Raw genomic sequence first — 14,163 nt, 5'->3', positions numbered from 1 at the left:
AACGGTGGCATAAGATGTAAGGAATCAAGCAGACAAGTGGTCTAAGTGACATCTATTAAACTGACCAATACCAGTTAACAGATTATTCAAGGAGAACCCAAACCTCAGTGAGCGAAGGTTGTTGTGTCAGAGGTCACTTGGCAAAGTCAGATTTTCAGTGTGTTTGCTCAATTGGCTGGTGGATGCAGGGTGCTGAGATATGTCTCAAAATTCGCCATCTGTACGTTGAGAGTTCTTTCGTTATGACAACCGACATGGAAGTTTCCAGAACTCCTATGGCTTTCTCCCGTGGTGCTCGAAAGGTTTAGATCCTATCGTGCAATGATGTACAGATGATGCTTTCCCAAATGGTTTTCCCAGAGCAACACCTTCTCTGGAACTAGCCCCAGCCTCTACACATGGAAAAACGTACCCTCTAACGATCATGTCCTTGCTGCCGAGGACTGAAGGGTGTCCCCACAAAAGGCCTGCATTCAAGCCCTAAGCCCAAAGTGACTGCATTTGCATGAAGGACGTAATGAAGGTTGAATGAGCAAAACAAACTCCTGTCGATTGAGCCCCCCCCCCCCCCCGTCTGTTGTATTTTGCTATGGCAGAGCTAGCCAACTAAGAAAGAAGTCACCAAATTCTCAGGAAGTCTCTTTGCTCACCGCATGTGTTTCAGGAGCAAGGCCTGGTTGATTTGCTATGACACTGTAATTATGGTATTGAAAATTCTCTCTGGTATCCGCAGGCTGCTCCCTTTTGCATCTACAATGTGTTGATGTGTATCCAAAGATAATAAAACTCTCAAAACGTTAAAGGAAGAAATCATTACACATAAAATATTTTAAGACCAATTTTATACCAGAGGTTTATGTCCCAGACATACACTTACAGTGAGGGGTGATTTTTCTGTCTTTAAAAGTAAACCTGCATTTTAATTTGAAGCAAAGTTCGGTTGAAATGTTTTCTTTTCTTTATTTACCCTGACTGAACGGGCTTCCTTCTGCTGCAGAACAGTTCTTATAATATTGCATTTTATTCCATAGACTTTCTCTTTTTTTTTTTTTTCTTCCAGAGAGCAAGGCTTGATTTAATATTTCCCATTTCTGCAGCAGACAACCGGAATAAACAGAACATTCGGCACTGTGATTGCTTTGGGGACAGAAGGTCTCTAGTAGGTAATTAGACAAAAGCCCTTAAACACACACACACACACACACACACACACCCCACGATTTTCCACCAAGATGTGTTTTCATTATCTCAAGTATGTAAAACCCAGTAGCCTCAGAGCAATGCTATAGTGTTCAGTGTTTCCTGGGTGCGTAAAAACAGCACAGCCAGTCGGAGAAGGATTTCCCAAAGCCGGCGTGTGCAAGGCCTTCGGGAGCACGTGTGTGCCTGTGTCTTCGGGAAAGGCCCACCACAGGCTGGTCGTGTAGGCACGGCCTACATTTCAATTCCCGAACCTTCACTCCTCACTGTGTGACCTTGGGTAACTCACTGAACCTCTCTGAGCGTCCCCTCCTTTTCCCGTCATTTTCATTACCTGGAAAATGAAGCTCACCCTTCCCTTGTAAGGTTACCGGGAACAGAGTAGTTAAAATGCGTCAGGTGCTTCTAGCGATTACTCACGGGTGTTAGGGATTATTGATCTTTGATGCATGGGGCAAGAAGGCTGATTAGATCCAGGGATTCTCTGAGGAAGGGATAAGGGTCTTGCCGTTCAAGGTCGAAATCCATATGGTGAAGTCCTAAACCCCGGTGTCTCAGAGTGTGACTGGGTCGTCGTAGGAGTAACTAGCTAGGACAAGGTCATGCTGGGGGAGAGTGGGTCCACGGTCCAAGACAGCTGTGTCCTGATGGAAGAGGGAAGCCCCAAGCCTGGAGACACCTTGTGAGCCGAAGGCAGAGACGGGGCTCATACAGGCATGCGCCAGGGACGCCAAGGCTTGCGGACAAGCCCCAGAGTCTAGGGGAGAGGCCTGAACAGGTTTGCCATCACAGCTCCTGGGGACCAGCCCTGCCCACATGTTGGTGTCGGACTTCCAGCCTCCAGAACTGGGAGACAACCCATCTCTGTTTCAGCCACGCTGTTTGTGGCGCTTTGTTACGGGAGCACCCCCAGGGAGCCGCGTGTAACGACAGGGGAACTTCGTGGTCTGAGAGAGGACTATTCAGGCCGTAACATACCTTTCTGTGTCCCCAGGCCACAAAGATCAGGTGTGGACCAGGCGGCAGAGGTGAGATAACAGACCTCAACAATGAGTCCTCACGTGCCCGCGGCGCCCGGCTTCTCCAGCACGTTCTCGGGTCTGCCCACTCCCTGTCGCTGTGCTGGGGTCGCCCAGAGCGCAGCAGGTTGGTCCCTCCAAGCCCAGCACGACCCATCAGCCGCTCACTCGCACCACCTCCCAGGGCAACGCAAGCCCGTTCTCTGCCGCCCCAAACCCTGTCCCTCCCCGAGCCAGGCGTCCCCTCGGGGTCTGGGGCCCCCTGTGAGTCTGCATCCACAGCCTCCCTGGGGAGGTACGGTCTTTGGGCACCTGGGTTGTGGCCACTGTGACACTTACACGTCATCGTCACTCGGGGGAGGTGCCAGAGCCCAGGCACAATTCGCAGTGCTGGGGGCTGGCCTTGTGCTCCGGGGAAGTCTGGAAAGGGCGCCTGCTGCCGTGACCTTGGCTTCGTGGCGCTCGCGTGGCCAAAACTCAGGAGCAACAGGCCTGGCGCTAAGTATGAGCAAACGTGTTGCTGTCTAACCCACCGCGGGGTGGCCTCGAACAGAGATTCAGGGCTTTGGGGGTCTCAGCAAGGGGGCAAGGGGGAGGGGGCCTGTGCTCCAAGCGCCAGCCACCCCCCCAAACCTGCAGCCAGAGCAGCTGGGCTGTCACGGGCCCCCATCGCTGTTTTCTGGGTGATGCCGCCTTTGAGGACAGGATGAGCCAGTCAAGGTCTTGGACCACGGCTGACGTTACATCAGTTTTAAACACGAGCACTTTTTCCTATAGAAAAAGGGAATAAATAAACATGTAAGTGGAATTCGGCTTCCCACACCTGCATATCCAACAGACGATGAATCTAAAATGCCAGTTACCGTCTTGTGAGGCTCATTTGTGACGCTGACTTGGGTGGAAGCGTAGAATGGAAAGGGGACCTGAGCCCATCTTCCTCCCCCTGCCCCTCGCGGGCGTCCTGGCGCCTGCTTGGTGCTGGTCGGAGTGAAGGTGCCGGGACCCCGGGGCTCCTTACCCGTTTGCATCTGCCTTGACATCTGCTTCGGGGACCCGAGTCACACACCGCTGGCTCTTACTCTTACTTAAGGAACAAAGGGCCACGGGGACGAGCCTCTGCACGGTGCGCTCCCCCTTCCCTGCAGTGACAGGTGCACACACACACACACACACACACACGTACTGAAGGATACAGGAAGCCGAGGAACAGCTCACCTGCCCGCTGGGTCCCACCCTGCTCACCACGTCTCTCCCCGGGGTCCTCCTCTGCTCATCACCTCCTTAAGCTCTAGCTACCACTTCTCCCCCAGAAAAGCAAAGAATCAAGCAAAATCCCTTCTCTGTGCCCACACCCCCTTCCAGCTACCCCCTGGGTCTTTGCTTGCCTTGGCCGCAGGGCCCTCGGGACGCAGGGCGCTCCAGGCCTCGTGCAGCCTGCTCCCTCCCGGGACTCTGCTGTCACCCTCCAGCACGAGCAACCCCCCAGCTGCACCTCCTTCCAGGCCCCATTCGTGTGCTCCCCTGGGACCCCCAGTGTGGCCCCTCCTCTTCTCCATCCCGACTAGCTTCCTTAGTGGTCTTATCAGTGCCCTGGTTTCCAACACACCATTCAGATGCTGACATTTTCCAGATTTGTCCTTCTACCCAGCTTGTCTCCTATACCCCGGCCTCTCCAGAAACACCCAATGGTAACAAATAAACCCATGAACACCTCCCAGCGATCGCAAGCCTGATCGTACCCCCTAAACTGCCTCTCCTGCAGCTGTCCTTCTCAGCGAGCCCCCTGCCCCTCCCGAGGCCACAGACTGTGACTTCTCCCTTACCCACCTTCTCCGTAAGGCCAGCCCTGACCACACTATGTCAGACACAGCATCTGTCCCCCGCTTTCCCTCTCCCTGACCTGGCTCGCGTTAGTTTCATCTAGGACACTCAAAACCGCCGACACGTTGACTTATTTGCATTTAATTAAGTTTATAGTTGATGTCGATTGTCTTCCTTGCCTACGGCTCCAGCTCCTGAGGCCCCAGGGTCTCCCCATGTTTGTTCATGGATGTATCTGGAGGCACACGGCAGGCAGTCCGCAAATGTTTTTGGATAAATAAATCAATAGGGTTAATATCCCAAAAGGCCAAAAAAAAAAAAAAATTACTTCTAACTCATTCCACTTTGGGAAGCTTAATCGAGGCTCTGGAGCCTGGAACTCTGTTAAGCATTCCGGATCTTGCTTGCCCCCATGTAGGCAACTTCCCATGTCAGTGTGCTTCGGGGAGACTCGGCCCCTGACCTCCAGAATGGCCTTCTCCCCTAGTCTCAGCTCTTGCCCTTGACATCAGAGTGGCTCATACGGGGAAGAAAGTGGAGTCAGTATCCCTGCCGCCCGATAACTCATTTGGACGCCAGCCTGATGTCCACGGGACTCCAGGCCCTTTCTGCTGCTTCCTGGTGGGGCCAGGTGAGGCCCGGCCCTCCTCCATCATCCTGGCTGTGGCCCCCACCTACAGGCCACAAAAAAGGAGGACATTTGATGCCTCGGGTCTCAGTCACATTCTCCTAGTTAGCTTTACTGGAAACAGAACAGGCATTTTATTTAGTCTACTTGATTCTTGTACTTCTCAAGTGGCATACAATCACCCATGAGAAGGACGTGTGGGGTGAGGCTCCCCCAGATTTATCAACATTGTACACGGACATCATGCAGATAGTGTGCCCTTTGACGGCAAGTCTTTAACCACTTGTCTTTATCTCCTCTGAAACCCCCAATCCAAGGATGGTGGCGACTGTCCTTCCACAAATGTCGCTGGGCAGAAAACGTAGCAGAAAAAATAGATACGGAGCATGATTTTCTTCATAACATCAACATTCTCTGAGGTACCCCCTAGGAAAACCTGACATTGTTTATTTTTGTATTAATTGTCTGAGTTGAACATCTATGCTGCAGGGCGTTTTCTAGGTACCGAACGAAAGATGCTGAAAAAGTATACGTTAGTCAGCTGGACAGTTGCTAACATACTGTCTCTCTCCTAGGGAGAGCGTCGTATCAGAGCCTAACAGTGAATGAGCCGAGTCTGGCTAGAGTGGTTAGATGAGTGATTTTGAAGGCTAAAGATATTTTGCAAAACAATTTAAAGAGGTTAGGTAATGTAAGGTAATGGAAAGGCACCCACCCCCCAAGGAAAAATCTACCCTTAATAAAATTCACCCTGCAGTTAATTCCAATACATTAAACTCAACCAAAATAATACATCTTGGATAAAATCGTCAGGGACAGTACTGGACGTCATCCGAGTGCACCGAGAGCTCTGCATTTTCCAACCCAAGGTCAGTGTTAAATATGGGTCACTGTGACAAACCACGGGTACCGGGGTGCCGTGGAGACTCCGGGGAGGGTGCCTTCTGTCCCAGCTCCGTGGCTCTGGCGTGGAGCGGCGCCCCGTGCACGGGGATGGATCGGGAGGAGAGACACCCCGCCGTAGGTCCCCCAGGTGGCGGGGGCCTGACTCGCATGCCCCGCACAGTGGCACGCGGACCCTTTCCCCTTTCGCGCCCCAAGGGTAGCAGCTTAGCGCCCATCGGGATACCACAGAGGGGCGGCTCAGGGGGGCCGCACAGGCTCAGGGGCCCACCGTCCAGCACCCCCCCCCCCACCAGCCCCCTCCTCACCTCCAGCCGGCTCCCGGGCTCTGAGATTCCCACATGCACCTGCCGCCCGGGGTCGGCGAGGTTAAACACTCTCTGGTGCAAATCAGAAGCCAGCCGCTTCAGCCGCAGAGGGTGAGACTCGGGGTCTGCCCGGGGCCGGGATTTCGGGAAGACACGTCGCCTTCCAAGGGGCAGCCTCATTTCTCCCTCTCCCGGCTCAGGTCTAAACAAAGGAGAAGCCGCCCGCCCCGCGTCTGTCTCTCTGGCAGTGGGCCTGCCACTCTGTGGGCCGGGGCAAATCCAATTAGCCCGTGGCCTACCTCCCAACCTTATTAACCTGCTCAGCTGGGAGACGGTCCCCGGGCCCTGCCAATATCTCATTTCTCCGGCGGCCGATAAGATCAGCCGGAGAGATTCAATGGGCTGCCTTTCACCCGGGCCCCGGCCCTGCGTCCCAGCCACCGGCATCTCGGCCGCGGTGGCCGCCTCTTTATTTTCCCACGTGAGATGGGATGGCAGGGCCGGGGGCCCGGGGAGCCGGCGGGAACAGACGCAGACGGGGCCCCGCGCCGCGTGACAGGCCGGCCCGATCCCCCTTATCGCGGCCTCCCCACAAAGGCCGGCCGGCCCGGGCGATTAGCATTCCCCGGTGAGCCCCGCCAGCCCTATTTCTGTCACACAGACAGATTGAGGCTTTCACTCAGGCTCGCGAGTGAGTGACACATGGCCCGACCGGGAGGACAACATTGTTATTTGAGTTAAGAAATCAATTTGTATCAAATGTACACTGTAATTTATTTGTTGGCTTTGAAGGGAACCGAGCCGAGATAAATAGGGAACGGCTGCTTTCTCCCCCCCCCCCTCTGCCGAGCTGATAAAGTTCTTCTGAACCCCAGATAACTGCAGTCTGAGCCGGAGTGACAAACATGTTTAAAGTTGCACAGTGATCTTTAAATCTCAAAAAGAACACCTTGTCGGACATGATAGAACATTTTTTACCTTTTCCCTCTATCTGTCAGAAAGCTGCTGTGACGGGCCGCTCTAGTATTTTTGCTGACATTTTCTTTATCAAGCACATCTGTTTGTGGTCGAAAGATGCTTATTCCTATTTTCTTCAATCTACAGCAGGCTGAGAAAGCACCAAAAGGAAGGGAGAAAATGAGACCGCGGGTCCCAGCATCTCACTTAACTACCCGGAGGCGGCTGAGCTGCTCGTCTCTTTGAATGTTGACCCTGCCTTCCCTCGTGTCCTTTGGCTCTCCTCCTCTTCCTCCTCTCCCTCCCCCTCCTCTCCCTCCTCCTCTCCCTCCTCCTCCTCTGCCTCCTCCTCCCTTCTTTTCAAAACCACTGACACACATGTAACATGCCGTGCTGGCTGATAGCGTAAAACACTGATCATTCTTCCACCTGCCATTTACATATTTTGGGAATCTGCCTCCTGCAACAGCCAGAAGGAAAAGTGCATGTCTTGAGATGCTCTGTCTGTGACCTTCCATTTGTCCGGCCTTGTCTGTTCTCACTGCGCGTTAGGCCAAAGCTCTATGGGAAATGCATCTATTTTAAGCCGAGGCCAGACTCGTTCTGAGATACAAGGTTACGTAACCGAGGGCAGCCCTCTGTGCGTGGCCCGCTGGCCGCTGGTGAGCAGGACACCTACCTTTCCCTGTGACTGGGTTCAGGAGCCCGGAGACGTTTCTCCTGTGTCACGAAACTAAATCACTAGTCACGCCTCACCCTGCAAGTAGCAGCACGTACCTGGGTGTGTGCGCCCTGGTCAAACTCAAGTCCGAACGTTTTCTGAGCGTGCAGATGGTTTTAGACTCCCCTCTTTCAGACTCCAAACAGTGCTGCCTGGGGTGCTTCTGCCTTGTGTGGACGTCAGAAGGGCGGAGGCAGGACAGGGCAGCGGAGGCCATTGTGTCCCGGGGGTGCCATCCCCAGTCCAGGACAGTGAGGATCACAGTGCGTACTGGGGGAGCACTGGGAAAGCAGAACCCCAACGAGGGGCAGAGCTGGGCGGGGGTCTCCTCAGCCATCTGTCCCCTCCCCCCCCCTTCCTCTTCCTCCGCCTCCCCACGGGGCTTCCCCACCCCCACCTGCCTCACCTACGCACCCCCCCCCCCACCGCACCCACCCTGGACTTGTAACTTTAACACGCCTTTGGGTGTTGATGCCCAGGGTCCCATTTTCCAGGCTAAAACATGTGTCCCCGAACCCTGGAGACTGTTTCGCATGCAAATAATTAACGTCCGAAAAGTGGCAGAGCCCACTCCCCAGAAAACACGCAGGAGTCAGAAGACAGTTGGAAGGGAAAGCCGTCGGGCCACCCGAGGCACAGCGGCACCCCCAGGGTCTGACCCAGCGCTGGGCACTGTCGCTGCTGCCCAACTTTACTGAGATAGAACTCACTCCACACAACGGGCTCCTTCGGGGTAGACACTGCAGGGACTCAGTCTACGTGGAGCTCTGCAAACGCCACCACAGTCCGCTTTAGAACGATTTTGTCACCTCGGAAGGAGCCCTGTGGCTGCACCTGTCATAGCCCCTCCCCAAGCCACTCCCGCCTCTGCCCTGGGCAACGTGGATCTGCCTGTGTCTCTGTGGATTTGCTTGGACGTTTCATGTGAAGGCAGCCACAGAGGTGGTCTCTGCGTCCGCTTTCTCCTGCTGCACACCACGTTTTCAAGGTTCATCCACGTGGTGGCAGCTTCACAGTTGAATTCTATCCCCATGTAAGGGTAGACCGCTTCATTTTGTTTATCTAGTCGCCCGCTGTGGGGCGTTTGGGTGGTTCCCCCATTTTTAAAAAAAATTTTTTTAACATTTATTTATTTTTGAGACAGAGGGGAAACCGAGCGCGAGTGGGGGAGGGGCAGAGAGAGAGGAAGACACAGAATCCGAAACGGGCTCCGGGCTCCGAGCGGTCAGCACAGAGCCCGATGTCGGGGTGGAACTCGGGAACCAGAAGACATGACCTGAGCTGAAGTCGGATGTTCAACCGAGCCAACCGGTGCCCCTTTAATTTTTTTTAATGCTTATTTATTTTTGAGAGAGACAGAGAGACAGAGCATGAGTGGGGAGGGGCAGACAGAGAGGAAGACACAGAATCCAAGGCAAGTTCCAGGCTCTGAGCTGTCAGCACAGAGCCCGACGCGGGGCTCGAACTCACGGACCGTGAGATCATGACCTGAGCCGAAGTCGGATGCTTCACCACCCAGGCACTCTGGGGTCTCTTTTTATTTATTTTATTTTATTTTATTTTATTTTATTTTATTTTATTTTTTTAACGTTTATTTATTTTTGAGACAGAGAGAGACAGAGCATGAACGGGGGAGGGTCAGAGAGAGGGAGACACAGAATCCGAAACAGGCTCCGGGCTCCGAGCCGTCAGCACAGAGCCCGACACGGGGCTCGAACCCATGAACCGTGAGATCATGACCTGAGCCGAAGTCGGTTGCTTAACCGACTGAGCCACCCAGACACCCCTCTTTCCCCCATTTTGACTTCTGTGGCCAGTGCTGCTTTGGTCATCCACGTACACGTTTCTGGGCGGATGCACATTGTCATTTCATTACGGCCGTACCTGCGGGGCATTGTTGGCTCAGATGGAAACTCTGTGTTTATCTTAGGAGGCAGCCGCCCTGTTTTCCCCAAGCAGCTGTATCATGTACTGGTTTTGTACACGATCCAAACAAACAAAAGTAACTCTTTCCCAGTAAACAGAAGATCAGAGGCAGCAAATGAAAAGTAACACCGGAAATATCATTTGGGAAAAGAATAATGAAGCAGCAGAAATCACTCAGCTATGAGTGAAGGGCCACAAAGAGGACAAGGAAAAAGGAGAAGACAGCATAGGAATTAAAAAAAAAAAAAAAAAAAATAGCCGATGTGAGTTAAACAGCTTTTCTCTGTATCTAGAGTCCAGATAGGGTCACTTATAATTGATATTTGAATAATTTCCCGGCATTACAAGGAAAATATAAAACCGGACTCAGCGTATTTATCTTAAGGAGTCATACAAGGTCACAAAATTCTGTTAAATGCGATGCAAAGGTGATTTAAGATGTAAGTACTGCGTGTGTGAAAAATCCATTCGGGTAGAGTACTTTCTTCCCAGATGTCGATAAAGGATCCCGCGTTCCATAAAGCCCATTTCGTGCCCGCTGCAGTCCACAAGGGCTTTGCACGCACCAGCCGGCAGTTCTGGTGATGTGGTGATGACTCTGGTAAGGGTGGTGAGGACAGACACGGGGTAACCTTCTCACCAAGAAGAAAGAGAGGTCTGTGCAAAGCGGAAGAGACCTCTTGAACACGAACTCCCTTTTTCAAAAATCCTGCCCTGATTCTCTGAGTGCTAAAGGAATAAGCGTATGAAAAATGCTTTAATATTAAAATATATGGTACTGGCTGTTCGATTAGCTAGGCTCTTTTTTTAATTTATGTCACGTGAGGTTGTCAATCGAATTTTCTGGGTTTTTAAAACAGTCATTCAGAAGCGTTTAAGAGATCGTGTCTATTTTCTCTTTGTATGGTTGAAGGATCCTTGTACTGTTTTCAGTACACGTGTCTCTGTATACAGTATTAGCAGCTGAAAGAGGCTATCGAACCCTTTGAATGTTAACATTAGAAGGATCACCACATTGTGTTTACACTGAACACCAAAGTTAGGCATAAATGGTTCTATGACCAAATCAGAATTAAAATCATGAGCTTGAAACTAAGGACTCATGATCCATTTCATCAATGTCACTCTTTTTTCATTAGACGTGATGCAGAAACAGTGTATGACAATCCCATGATGTGATCGATGTAGAAAACATACACAGGCAGCTGGCCCAGCTCATCATGAAATGTGAAAATCAAAAGGGCTGCCGGCCCCTCCCCCAAATCAGGACTCAGCAGCACTGCACTGTTTCACACATGTGCAGTGAACATTCCTTTGAACAGCTAATCATCTAAGCTGCCCCCGCGCCCCAGGTATGGCTGATGGCCACCAAAGCCAAGCCCAACTGACCTGAGGCCCCCGTCGCTGTTCCAGTGCCCTTGTACCTCCTCCCAAAATTCCCAGTTCTCCTCTGGGAAGCAAGACCACAGGGCTTTAAGGCTCCAAAGACTTTCCTCCCACCGTGGCCACCTTTGCGCACTGGACGCCTGCTGGGACCCGCCCAGCATCCGCCTCGCGAGCTAACCATATTCTGCTCGAATGAATGAACAGATGAGCAACGGAAAACAAACTTTTCTGTGCTCCGTGGGGCAACAAGAGCTATGCTTTTTCAAACGCAATTGGGAAATCAGTGACTCTGTGAGTTACCGTCATTAGTTTTCATTAACAACCACGTTGTTATTTTTAACCTGGAAAATCTATCCAGAGTTTCTTGGGCTGGTGTTTGGGTCCTTTGCAACCAGACTGGCGTAGCTCACATACATCTTCAAGTACAGGTACAACGTTTCCTAATCAGGAATAATGGTGTGATAATCCTGAATTATGAAATGTGTATTTGAACGAGTTTTATTACTTCCATGTACATTACACACTGTTGAGCAAGATACAAATCTGTACTACTAGTAGGAGGTGAGTTGATGAAAAAAAAAATACAGCATCACATAATATATTATAATTATAAAAACCTGGTAGCATATGAGATTTAATTGCTAGGCCCAGAGCTGAGATCACGCAAAGACATTCTAAATTTACCGATTCCTTGTTTTGAAGACGAATTACTTCTAGCTTGAATTTGCTCCGTTCCTGATTGGTAGTACCCTGACGATTCCCAGACACTTTTTTTTGAAATATAAATTTCAGTCAAAATTACATATACTAGGGATATTACAAGAAAATCTCAACGAGTGGAACTCAAGTTATTGTTCAAGTTGAAACAACATCCCCAAAACAGAATGTGTCACCAAGTTGATTATGTGGAGATTGATAACGTAAGGTACAACAGGTCGGCAGACACAGAATGAAAAGAGGAAGGAATATAGAAAATGTGTCCTTATTAAGATCCAAGAACAGTTCCTAGTATTTGTTATTTAAAAAAAAGTTAATTAAAGGATTTACACTTTATCATGCACGGTAAAGAACTGACAGGCATTATTATGATATAAAATGCTTCATTCTCCAGCAGAGTTTAATTTAGAGCTGCAACAAAGGGGAAAATGAGAAATAAAGCAGTGGAGATGCTACAGCCATGTGACCCAGGCTCAAGGTCCCTTTGGAAAAGAGCTTGGCCGGGGTGATGCGAGACCCGTCCCCTGAAATTGTCTCTGCAGAAGTGCTCGCAGACGGCCGCCCCTCCGTAGGTCCCATGCATTCTCCGACCATGCCGGGGAGGGGTGCAGCCCCTGTAAGCCTGGCCACGTGGACACGAGAGCCCAGCAGAGACCCCCGCAAGGGCCACTGAGGTCACCAGCTGGCTGTGTAGATGTAGCTGCAGCTCTGACCGTCTGCAGCCCAAGCCAGAAACAGAAAATGTGTCCTGCACATTTGGGGCCATTATTTCCTTTGGCACATATGCCCGCACATTCTGAAGATGCTCAGAAAAAACAGTGACTTTGAGTTAGGAAAATCAGATGGCACAAGGACTTCCAGAGAGGGAACAAGGAACGTGAGGTGGAGGTGAGCATATCAGTAGTCCTCCCAGGGTAAGCAATATGGTCCTGGGTCTCAGACAGGAAGCCCCACCGGGCAGAGGGGACCCGGCTACTGGGCTGATTTGGCAGCCGGTGTCAGCTGACCCTGCTTCGGAAGAAAGTTTACGGGGTCACAGGAGACCACTGTTCCCGACCAATTGTTACCCTCTGCCCCCCTCTCCCAGGGATGAATAGGGCTCTGCCCTGTTATTGAGCTGTATTTATTGACAGTCTCGCAACCCGTCTTACGTCTACTGTAGTTCACCTCACGTTACCTTTACTCTCCAACCACAACATGCTCCTTGGACACAAGAGAGCTTGTACTCATTCCCTGTTATACTTTCCTTGCCAGAATAGGTATCAACACACACAATGGGAGGGAGGAAGGAAGGGAAAGAAAGAGGACGGGAGGGAGGGAGGGAGGGAGGGAGGGAGGAACAGTGGGCAGGGGGAGAGAGAAGGAAGGAAGGAAGGGAGGGAGCTGCACTGGGGAAGGAGCCCTGGCAGGAGCAGAGCCCCAGCAAGACCTACCACTGGGGATGAGGCAAGGCGGGTCTTTCGCCATGAAGACAGTGCCAGTGCTAGAGGCTCTGGAGACCAGTGGCCAGCATCACTCGTGTGACTTTCATCCAAAGCCAGTAGCAGGGGGTGATCTGGGCTCCCAAGGAGTCTGTAGGATGCCTGGTAGCCTTGAGTAAATGCTGTTTTCTGGTTCAGATCACTGGAGTGGGTTCTGCTGTTTATAATTAATTAGAATTTGCAAGCAGAAACCGGAACCAGTGGAGAGGTTTAGGATCCAACATATCTCAATCTCCAAATGCACTCCTATGTCCTCCTGCCATGTTCAGAGTCCCCTTCCTTCTTGGCCAAAGCCCCAACTTTCAGACAAGATCCCTGGAGATCCCTGTCACTGGTTCAAACTTTGGGCTTGGTTGTGGAGTACTCAACCCCAATGCAGCCTGAGAACGAGGGGTCTGTTAGTACAAAGGTTCTGGTTCTGAGAACACTTAGAGCCTCAGATTTGACACTCTGAGCTTATAACTGCCCTTGGAGCATCCAGTACAGCCATAAAGGGCCAGCCCACTCCCCATGTCTCCATGCTTGCCGTATTGTTCTGTGACATGGCCAGGTGGTGTCCCCAGCCCTTGCCTGCAGTGACCCCCTTCCTTCAAGGACCAGAGCCATATTTAAGTAGATCTTTCATCACTGGAGACCATCAGCTGCTGGGTCCCATTTTTAATAGTATCAGGCCTTTCAAGTCCCCCAGGATGACCAGCCAGCACCAAATTCCTTTTCTTCATGACCAAAGTGACTTGCAAAACAAGCCATCTGTGTCTGTGTTAATGCCCACAGCCAGTTAGAGTGGAAGAGAAATCCCCTAAGCAAGGTTAGGGCATCCACAGGGACAACTGTGACACAGAATGGCTGCATGCTGAACGCGCCAGCCACCAGCACCCTCGGATAAAGGCCCCAGAGATGCCATTCACACACAACTACTTGGTCCACGGGATGGCACGTGAGGCTCGGGCTAGTCTTCTGTGCTGAGTTAGCCGGTTCTCTCAGTGTAGAGAGAGAAGGCAGGAATAGAGGCCACCAACCAGGCACCTCCCCATCCCGGCGGGGCCAGGGCCAGATTCCAGGAGGGATCTCCGGAGAGGAAATCCTGGAAGCCCTG

The 14,163-nt window shown here is 51.6% G+C and overlaps 1 long non-coding RNA gene across 2 annotated transcripts; it reads right to left on the bottom strand.

The window, feature by feature from the left end:
- Positions 1 to 891: 891 nt before the first annotated feature.
- LOC121042286 (uncharacterized) lies at positions 892 to 6,277 on the bottom strand. 2 transcript variants are annotated; one of them, XR_005796086.1, is made up of 4 exons: positions 5,880 to 6,277; positions 4,816 to 5,016; positions 2,559 to 4,714; positions 892 to 2,317 (listed from the first exon to the last, which is right to left on the bottom strand). It is a non-coding gene; the product is annotated as an uncharacterized LOC121042286 (long non-coding RNA). The 2 variants fall into 2 exon arrangements; XR_005796081.1 differs by having other exon boundaries at positions 892 to 4,714.
- Positions 6,278 to 14,163: the final 7,886 nt, after the last annotated feature.

The sequence above is a fragment of the Herpailurus yagouaroundi genome, unplaced genomic scaffold (assembly GCF_014898765.1).
Source record: "Herpailurus yagouaroundi ecotype Mexico unplaced genomic scaffold, PumYag 29, whole genome shotgun sequence".
Lineage (NCBI taxonomy): Eukaryota > Metazoa > Chordata > Mammalia > Carnivora > Felidae > Herpailurus > Herpailurus yagouaroundi.
This window is presented reverse-complemented; position numbering and strand designations above follow the sequence as displayed.